Source organism: Aptenodytes forsteri, unplaced genomic scaffold, assembly GCF_000699145.1.
Source record: "Aptenodytes forsteri isolate BGI_AS27 unplaced genomic scaffold, ASM69914v1 Scaffold119, whole genome shotgun sequence".
In the NCBI taxonomy this organism is placed as follows: domain Eukaryota; kingdom Metazoa; phylum Chordata; class Aves; order Sphenisciformes; family Spheniscidae; genus Aptenodytes; species Aptenodytes forsteri.
Window position 1 is genome coordinate 11308941 of NW_008796165.1, and position 8930 is coordinate 11317870.

Genomic DNA, 8930 nt, shown 5'->3' on the forward strand with positions numbered 1-8930 from the left:
TTTTTTTTTTTTTTAACTCTTTCCTTTCTATAAATCACACATAGCCTTATGAGGTACCTTTGCACCAGAATCTCTAAAGCCTCAGGATGCCTGAGCAAGCTGTAGTTTTGCCAAGGTTTTCTGGAGTTGGGGTTTTTTTTTCATGTTCTCTATTTAGGTAATTTTTTGTAGCAGCAAAAAATCCTAATTAAATTGTCTCAGTATCGACAGTTTCTTTGTTGCATTTTGTCTATTACCTTTTCACTAGGTCAGCCTGATGGACTGGAGCAAACAAGTAAAAACATGACCTCATTGAGTCCAATGAGGTACTGCAGTCCAAACCTATCAGCATGCTAATCTGAAAATGTTCTATTCTATATTCAGTTTTGTTTTAAAAGATGCGTGATTTCCTATTTTAGCCTTTTAAACTAACAAAGATACAGAGTAGCCTTGTCTTATTGAAAACATGAAATCACTCCTATCTGCTTCCAAGACTGGTCAGAATTCAGATTTGCACAGGCCAACCTGCCCATCAGTCTCTGTGACCTGGCAAAGGTCGTTCTCTTGGTGGATGAGTTTTTTGACCTTCTAAAGGTGGGGGAATCAAGTTCAATAAGCAGCTTCAACAGCAAGCCTTTCATCTCTGACCTCCAGGCTGGATTACTGCAACTCATTAGACTGTTACAGTGAAACATGCTAATAGATTGCACATTAAGAGTCATTGATGTATCAGCACCTGGGGTGAAAGTCTCTATAGGAAGAGTTCAAGATGCCATGCATTACTTGCAGCCACTGCCATACTCCATGGGTTAAGCCACTTCATCTCGCCTAGGCTCTTAACTGCCAAAGCTTTTCTTGTTATTTTGAAACAGAGGCAGAAAAGAGTAGTAGCTAGAGTAGCTATCTGGATTTATCCTTACATTTTTCACAAGCAACCAAGTTTAAAGGAGAAAAGCAGGGAATAGGAAAAAAAGAAGATTAGGTGGAAGAAGCCTTGGAGGAAGACAGAGGTCACAAAGCAGCTCTGTCTAGTGTTAGAGAGGAAGAGTTGTGCTTATGGCTCCTGCAGAGGAGGGTTGCATGCATGTGCTTTGTTCCTATTGTTCCAGGAGGCAGAATTGTGTACACAGTCTATAAAAATGACACCAAGTCCAAATGACTGTAAGGAACATTTTACTGATATAGGGAAACTTGTAAACCACTAGAGCGAAGTGTTTCTGTGCAAAGTTATACATGGCAAAAATGCATTTTTATTGGTGTACTAAAATGAAGCAAAACTAATATAAATGTTTGTGGTGGTGGTTTTGTTTCCCCTCTAAAATAGCTATGCTTTTATTACGGCATCTTGGTGTGACTGCTCTGACCATCCCCAGCCATCTCCCTTCCCACCCACTCCTCCCAGCTACACTGGCAGGTGCTGGCAATGAGTTACAGCCTGACTCCACATCAATGGCAATAAAAGGAAAAGTTGTTTAAAGACCCCCAAATCTGCTATTGATCAGGAAACTGATCAGTGTATCAGGTATCAGTGCATGAGTACCTTCTGAACACTTCTCTTCGCTAACACTGTGCTCTTTTTATTAGCTGCCCTTAATATCCCCATCAAATTCAAGGTCCTCTTCTTAAAGTCCTAGATGTATCAGCTCATGATAGCCATTAAGAAACATCCTCCAACATGTGATGCCTCTTGACATATATGTCCCACAGGCACTATGAAACATTAAAACGATAAAACTGAAAGTCCAAAGTTGGCAAAGATGGAGATTTCTTCAGGGATAGCCTGATAGATAGGGACCTGCTCAAAGAGAAAAATCAAGAAGTCCATAGGTCTCAATGGCTTCCATAGCCACACAGAAAAGTCATTTCAGTGGATCATCTCTTGCAGTACTGACAACAAAGATAAGGAGAGGTCAGCATGTCAAAAGTAAGTTAGTATTAAAAATAGTTTGCCAGAATGACAAGAGAGACCAAACAGCCATGAAGAATTGAAGCTGGGGCACATTGAAATACTACACCCTCAGACAGCCATGAGAAGTTCTCTAATACCATACAGGGACATGTGTAATATGTACGCTATGTTAGCCATGCCCACAAACACCTCCAGTCATTAAAGCTGCAGCCAAGGCAGGATGAAGCTGTAACAGAGGTGCGGGAGTAGAAGATGATGCAGGATCAGCAGCATTCATGATAGCAGCCACTACTAAAGATAGGTTAGTCCTCTCAGCACAGCCCCAGGACACACTTCCCCTAGCTTCAGCTAAAATATAAGAATTTGCCCTTTTAATGCCAGAGGTCACAACCCACCATATTGTCCAAGACTGTCCATCATAGTTATTCACAATAATGAAGGCTTTAGAGAAAGCACTAAAGCCTTCCACAGACTTATCTGAACTCTGGCTTAAGAGTTAGTGTGTGATCAAATTGGGCCACCATGCATGACACCCTGAATGAGTGTGCAGTACACAAGGAATACCCGATATCTATGATTCTGACACACAGCAGCAGCAGTATGCAGTTACTTCATCTTGGTTAAAAAAATAATACACATCATTTGGGGACAAGCTAGCTTCCTTGTCACCAAATCATCATAATTAATTTAACCACTATCATTTCAGCTGAACTTTCCAGCCTAGTCAAATGAAGTAAGTCAATTCCTTCTGTGTACTTTTTTTTGGATGTTTTCCTTCCACTGTGCCTAATTATTGAACATTTTTTCTAAGCCTTAATTCATGCCTCCTTCCTGCTTACTGAAGATAAAATGGAATCTGTGCAGGAGCTCATAATCAGCTGATTCTGACAAGCAGAGGATAAAGCACAAAAGGAAGAATATTGTCTTAAGGAGGGAGAAATCCAGATCTAACTACTGGGACTTTTGCCAGGGATTTCAATGTGAACAGAATAGAGGCCTCATTGTTGACAGCAAAAATTGGACCCTGTTGCTTCTCAAGGGTTTTGTTTCCTTCTAGCTTGTTGGCTGAAAAAATGGTGAAACACAGACCAGTATAGCCTCATCTGTATTATCAAAGTAATGGGAGGGTGATACAGCTGAGGACATAGCAAAGAAGTGGGCCAAAACCCACCACACACAGTACTAGCTGAGGTTCTGATTGCTTTGAGAATCATTTGCCATTTTGTTAAAGTGTTTAAAGAAGACATAGAAACCTTCTCCAGGCTCAGAATTTGAAGACACTCTTCGTATACCTGGCAGTCTCTGAAATCCAGCTGACATGTGCAGCTTCTCCAAATCCCAAGCTCAATTATTTCCCTTCACCCTTTTAGTTCATGAAATACCTCACATGGAATGGCAGGGGAGCGGGGGGGGAGAGACAAAGGGAGAGGGAACACCAAGCACTGAGACCACAGAACAAAACCAGAGTCCTCTCATTTCACCCCCTCCTGAACAAGTAGGGCTGGCTGATGTTAAGGAACTGCTTTCTCTTCCCCTCTCCATTATTCCTCATACTCTAAAAACAGAATTCTAGAGAAGCAAATAAAAACAGCCTATCCTAATATTTTCATTTTCTTCTCACCTCAGATACATATCCATCCTGATACATCCTTGCCATCCTTGAATTTATTCTCTCACATTTCTGTTTTACAGAAGAGAAACTTACACACTAAAAATCTGTGTGACCCTTGCAAGATAGCATAGGAAATTGAAATCTGGAGTCTCCATTCCTTAGCTAGGAACTTCACCATTAGTCCATTCTTACATTATACAGTCAAACAGGCTCTCCTATCCCAGGATGGTTGTGTCAGGGCCCAAATGCGCCAGCAGGCCTTAATTGCTCTGACCAGCCTCAGCAGGAGCCTCTGCGCAGGTACCCACCACCCAGGGCTCCATTTCATCTCAGCCCCCAGGCCTCGACGAGCTCGCTGGAGGTAAGCCTGTACATAGCCCTGTCCCCTGCTGATCCTGACATGTTGGCGGGGCCTCCCGCTCTGACCTTGGACCAGACCTGCCACCTAGAATTTGTCCGATGATCACTGGACTGTCAATGGGACCCAATTCTACCACCAACCCCATGCTGCTCACCCTGCTTGTGAGATAACTGGCCAGTACTGTGGTCACTCTCAGCTCCCGGCTCACTTTCCCTCATGGAGCAGCCTCACTCTTGCTGCTCCCTGACAGGTTGTAGAGGAAGAAAAAAACCAAGCCCCAGGACATCAGAAACACAGGTGGAAACACATCTCATCTCCTTAGAGCACAGATCCTGCTTTAATCATTAGACAGAGACAAGCATGCCATCAGCACCAAAATAAAATGTTCTGTCTTCATTTGTTACCCTACAGTAGGAGGAAAGCAGACCAGATTTGCAATAGGGGCTCAAAACTGGCTACTACAAGTGTAAATCCAATGGTGTATACTTAATTTTTGCATGTACAATTTTTCACTCAGTCAGTCACTCCTTTCTGATCATTTCCGCTAAACGAAAGTAAGGCTTGCCAGATAGCAGCTTTCTGTAAAGCTATCTGCTATCCAGATAAAGAAGAACTGAAAGCCTTCAACAGAACTACATGAGATTCACTGGCTCACAAGGACAATGTTTCGAGTTTACTCCAGGGAAAAGTCATTGCAGTTAACACTGAAAGGGAAAATCGCCTTGATAATTTACTAAAGCCAGACTAAAAATGAAGGTGTTGCAATGCATCAGTTTCAAGAGTTGCTCAGGCAGCCTAGCTGCCATCTTGTGGCTAACAATCACACTGCTGCAACTTTCCTACATCATTCCTTCATCATTTACCCCTTCATTATTTATTTATGGAATAAATCTGACAACAACATATCCCAGGCAGGAATAAGGAGCTCTGATTCTCTAGAGTCCAAATATACAATATAGATCAATGTTGCTAGAAGGGAAAAAGAGATAAATTTAATTAACTCAAGTCTTAGATTGCAGAGTGTGGTAGGAGGGGGAGCATCTGGGTTGGGGCAGGAGTCATCTAAATTCGGGTGCTATTCTGTACACGCTGATCTGACAGGAGAAAACCAACTTCAATACCTACATGAAAAAACATCCTGTAAAAGTTTGGGGAAAATATTTCATTTGACAATTGGGTCAAATACCCAATCCTCTATGCAATTCTAGAAATTAGGCAGCGAGGGAGTTAAGAAATACCACTTTTCAGCAGATTCTTGCATCTTTTGTGGCCCCTTGAGTTGACCTCAACAGCCATTTGAAAAGGTCAAAAGCGGTATTTGAGACTATGAAGAACCTGCAATGAAACTTGCACAAGAACTTTAGAGCTTCCTATAAGGTTTATCAGGTTTTTGGCCCATTTAGCACTTTCAGTAGCTTCTGTTGCTTATGCATGGATCACCTTACACCCTTTTTTCACATTGACTTGATGTTGAAATGTTGGTTTGCTCGCCCTACTTCTGTGGCACTTGATGGATTTTCTACATTGGATTGTATAGAAAAGGCATGATAAGAACCTGAGAGAAACTGGAGGGCCTTGACCATGATGTCACTCATGAACAGGAAAAAAACCAACTTGTGTCATTTTCATGGAACTCACTTTGGAAAACAGTCTTTGTACTTGCCATTACAAACAAAAGAATGACCGACCATGAGGCTGTCCACAATATGTCCCAATACAGTTATAACAAACACATCTTTCCTGTGAAAATCTACATGCCAGTGAAAGCTGAAGGAAAAAGTAGGCAGGTCAGATCATACAGCATATGCCACAAGCAAAATTTTTACTTTCACTTGTTAAATGAACTGTTTCTAAGATGAGCTATCAGAGCTTCTTCGTATCTGTGCCTGCACTGACTTTTCACAAGAAGGCAGCAGCAAAATTACCAGATTCCAAAGACTTACTATCTTTCTCTTTGCCTGTTCCCTGCAGTTCCAACTGGAACCACTGTCCTGAACTGTTACATGGAGCTTTGTGCTCTGAAACAAGCGTCTTCAGCTAAAAGATTTGCAAGCTGAATGCTACAAAATAAATGTTTAGCATGTATTTTGGTATCTATCACCAAAAAGTGCTGTCAGCCAGCAGTGTTTTTATCAAATTAAGATATAGAAGACAACCATATCAAATAGAAAGTTGTTCTTCAAACTTGCATTTTCACATCTGTTTTGCTGGTCTCCAACAATATGAAAGATTGTATTAAGGATATTATACAGGTGACTAAGTTACACATCAGGTTTCTATCAACTGTTGTCCCACCAAATGTTGGTTATGATTTGCTAATTAATCCAGTATTGTCAGAATCCCATTTTAAATTGAAATATTTTAGTAAGGTGTTACAAAAGGTTTGGGATCATAATTTTTAGAAGGTGATAGATATCAACAAATAGAAGACTTTGAAAAATGTTTATGCTTAAAATATGACAGCTGCACATACCCTTTTCAACTTTTATGCTCTAGCCAATGTATTATAATTGAGCTCTACTGAATTACTTTTCTAGTGGATAAATACTGTACATGCTATAGTGTGAAAAGACATCATGTAATATATACTAATTAAGCTATTATATCTGTAGAGAAGATCGTATCTGAAATATCAAACTAGCAGGAATTAAACACCTCAAAGGATTAATGAAATGTTATGGAGCCATTCACTTCCAGGTCAACAGGTTCAATTTCAGCTTAGTTTAATAGTTGTAATGAATTTATGTGCTGGAGATAACAATTCTCTGCAAACATTCATAAATCAGGGTAAGAGCCCCTGGCTCGTACCAAGAACAGCAGCCTTTAACCAGCACAGCCAGAATAAGGCAGCCAGGAATATTATGCTAGGCCTATATTTGGCATGTAGCCTTAGGCTCCATGAGATCAAACAGCACATTTACTGGATGCCTGCAATATGCGTAGGCAGCAATGAGGGACTCTGGAGACACTCACTTAGTTCTCTTTACAGATCTGCCAACAATTGCAAACCCCAGCAATAAAGTTATCACAGGCAGAACATTCAACTCCATCTTTTATTTGACTTGATTAAGAGTCCATTCTGCCTATCCTGATCACTCTCTCAGCAGCCCTTGCTGCTTCTAGCAGAGGCACCTGCAGCACAAGAAAAAGATGAGGTGGGGGCACAGAAAAGGAAGAACTGTAGCCAACTTTTATGCAGTTATCTTACAGCTAATGTGACAGTAAATATACAACAAACCCTGATTTTGTGGTGGAATCACAAAGCTGAGGTTAAACTTTTTTTGAGATTAAATAACCACCATGTCAACAGATTTAGGCATCAGCTCCTTAGGATGACAGGCAGTAAACAAACAATAACCAGTTTATGCATAAGAGAAAGTAGTTTAGAAATAACTACATCAAGAACAAATAACTGTATCTTAGTCAAGTATGCATAAAGAAGTACATCCAACCTCTGCGGATACACACTGAAAGGTGACAAACTGTAGAAGTGTAACAATCACCCAAAGCCTATCACTTAAATTTGCTATGAGGACTCTGGTTTTAGACACACAGAGATTATGCAGTGTGCCGTCATAAGCTAAGGAATGATTCAGAACACCAGAGTTCTAGCCGCAGATTTTTTCACTGATCTTCTGTGAAGCTTTGCTAAAATCACTATCTTACTGAGCTTCAGTATCTGCAAAACGGTTAGAAAGTCCACCTATGCAGGTATTACAGAAAAACTTAACTAGTATTTATGAGGTGCTTCAAGTGATCTAGAAATGCAAGATATTAATATCAGTCCTTACTGCAGGTGACTAAACCACACTCTGCAATATGGATTGGAAAGCTAAAGAAGCCACAGTGTACTGCTGACAGAAAAGTCTTATACTGCTACCTCTATTACCAACCACACCTTGTGATCATCCTGCTCCCCCTTCAAAAGCTCCCAAGATCTGGAAAAACAACAAGGATTTTCAGCAGAGAGAATTTTGATGGCAGTAAAATTGCTTACAACAGACTATTATATTGGAAATAGTTTTTCAACCAAGAGTATTGAGATACCAACACCATACTAAAAAAAAAAAAAGCTGTGGCAGCCTACATAATATATGAAAAAAAAGCATCAAGCTTGCAGGATTGTTCTCTTTTAATGACTACAAACAGAATCCAAGAACAAAGAGCATTCTAACAGATCTTTGCTTTGCTTTCCTGGCACTTATGTATTTCAAGTTTAAAAAAAAAAAAAAAAGAGTAAACATGACAAACCAAAAGTTTTAAGGAGCCATTTTTATTACAGGACTGCCTTGTAGGCACATCCCCTGCTTATCAAATCTCTCAACACTCCCACTACAGTAAATGCATTAAGAGATTTAGTGAAATTTGTATCTTTCAACAAGAAGCTGTGAAGTACAGTATGCAGCATTGGTGGCGGAAATGCAGATGCGTTTTTACTGATCTATCTTACCTTTTTTCACTTTAGCCAATATTCTCTCTCTTGTGCGACATGCGTCTTTCAAGTACTGAATTCCTTCAACACTTCTAGATCTATTTTTCCTGTGACATACTAAGTTACACAACCGCAATGAAAAGTTTCTACAGATCATCAGGAGCTTGCAACCATAGTATTGTCCTAAGGGATATAGTTTGAAATTATAATTATTATGATTAATTTTAGCCAATATTCTCTCTCTTGTGCGACATGCGTCTTTCAAGTACTGAATTCCTTCAACACTTCTAGATCTATTTTTCCTGTGACATACTAAGTTACACAACCGCAATGAAAAGTTTCTACAGATCATCAGGAGCTTGCAACCATAGTATTGTCCTAAGGGATATAGTTTGAAATTATAATTATTATGATTAATAATCTATTAATATATTATATTTTTATATATTAACATATTATGTACAATAATAAATTATTATATATACACACACAACTTAAAATGAATGTCCTTTAATTTAAAAAGTGCAATTTTTACTATGACTTCCCAAACCTTTTGAAAGCAACATTTTTGTAATTTTTCTGTTCAAGAAAGAAAAAAGAAAATACTTTAACAATATAGACAGATGTAATGTATAGT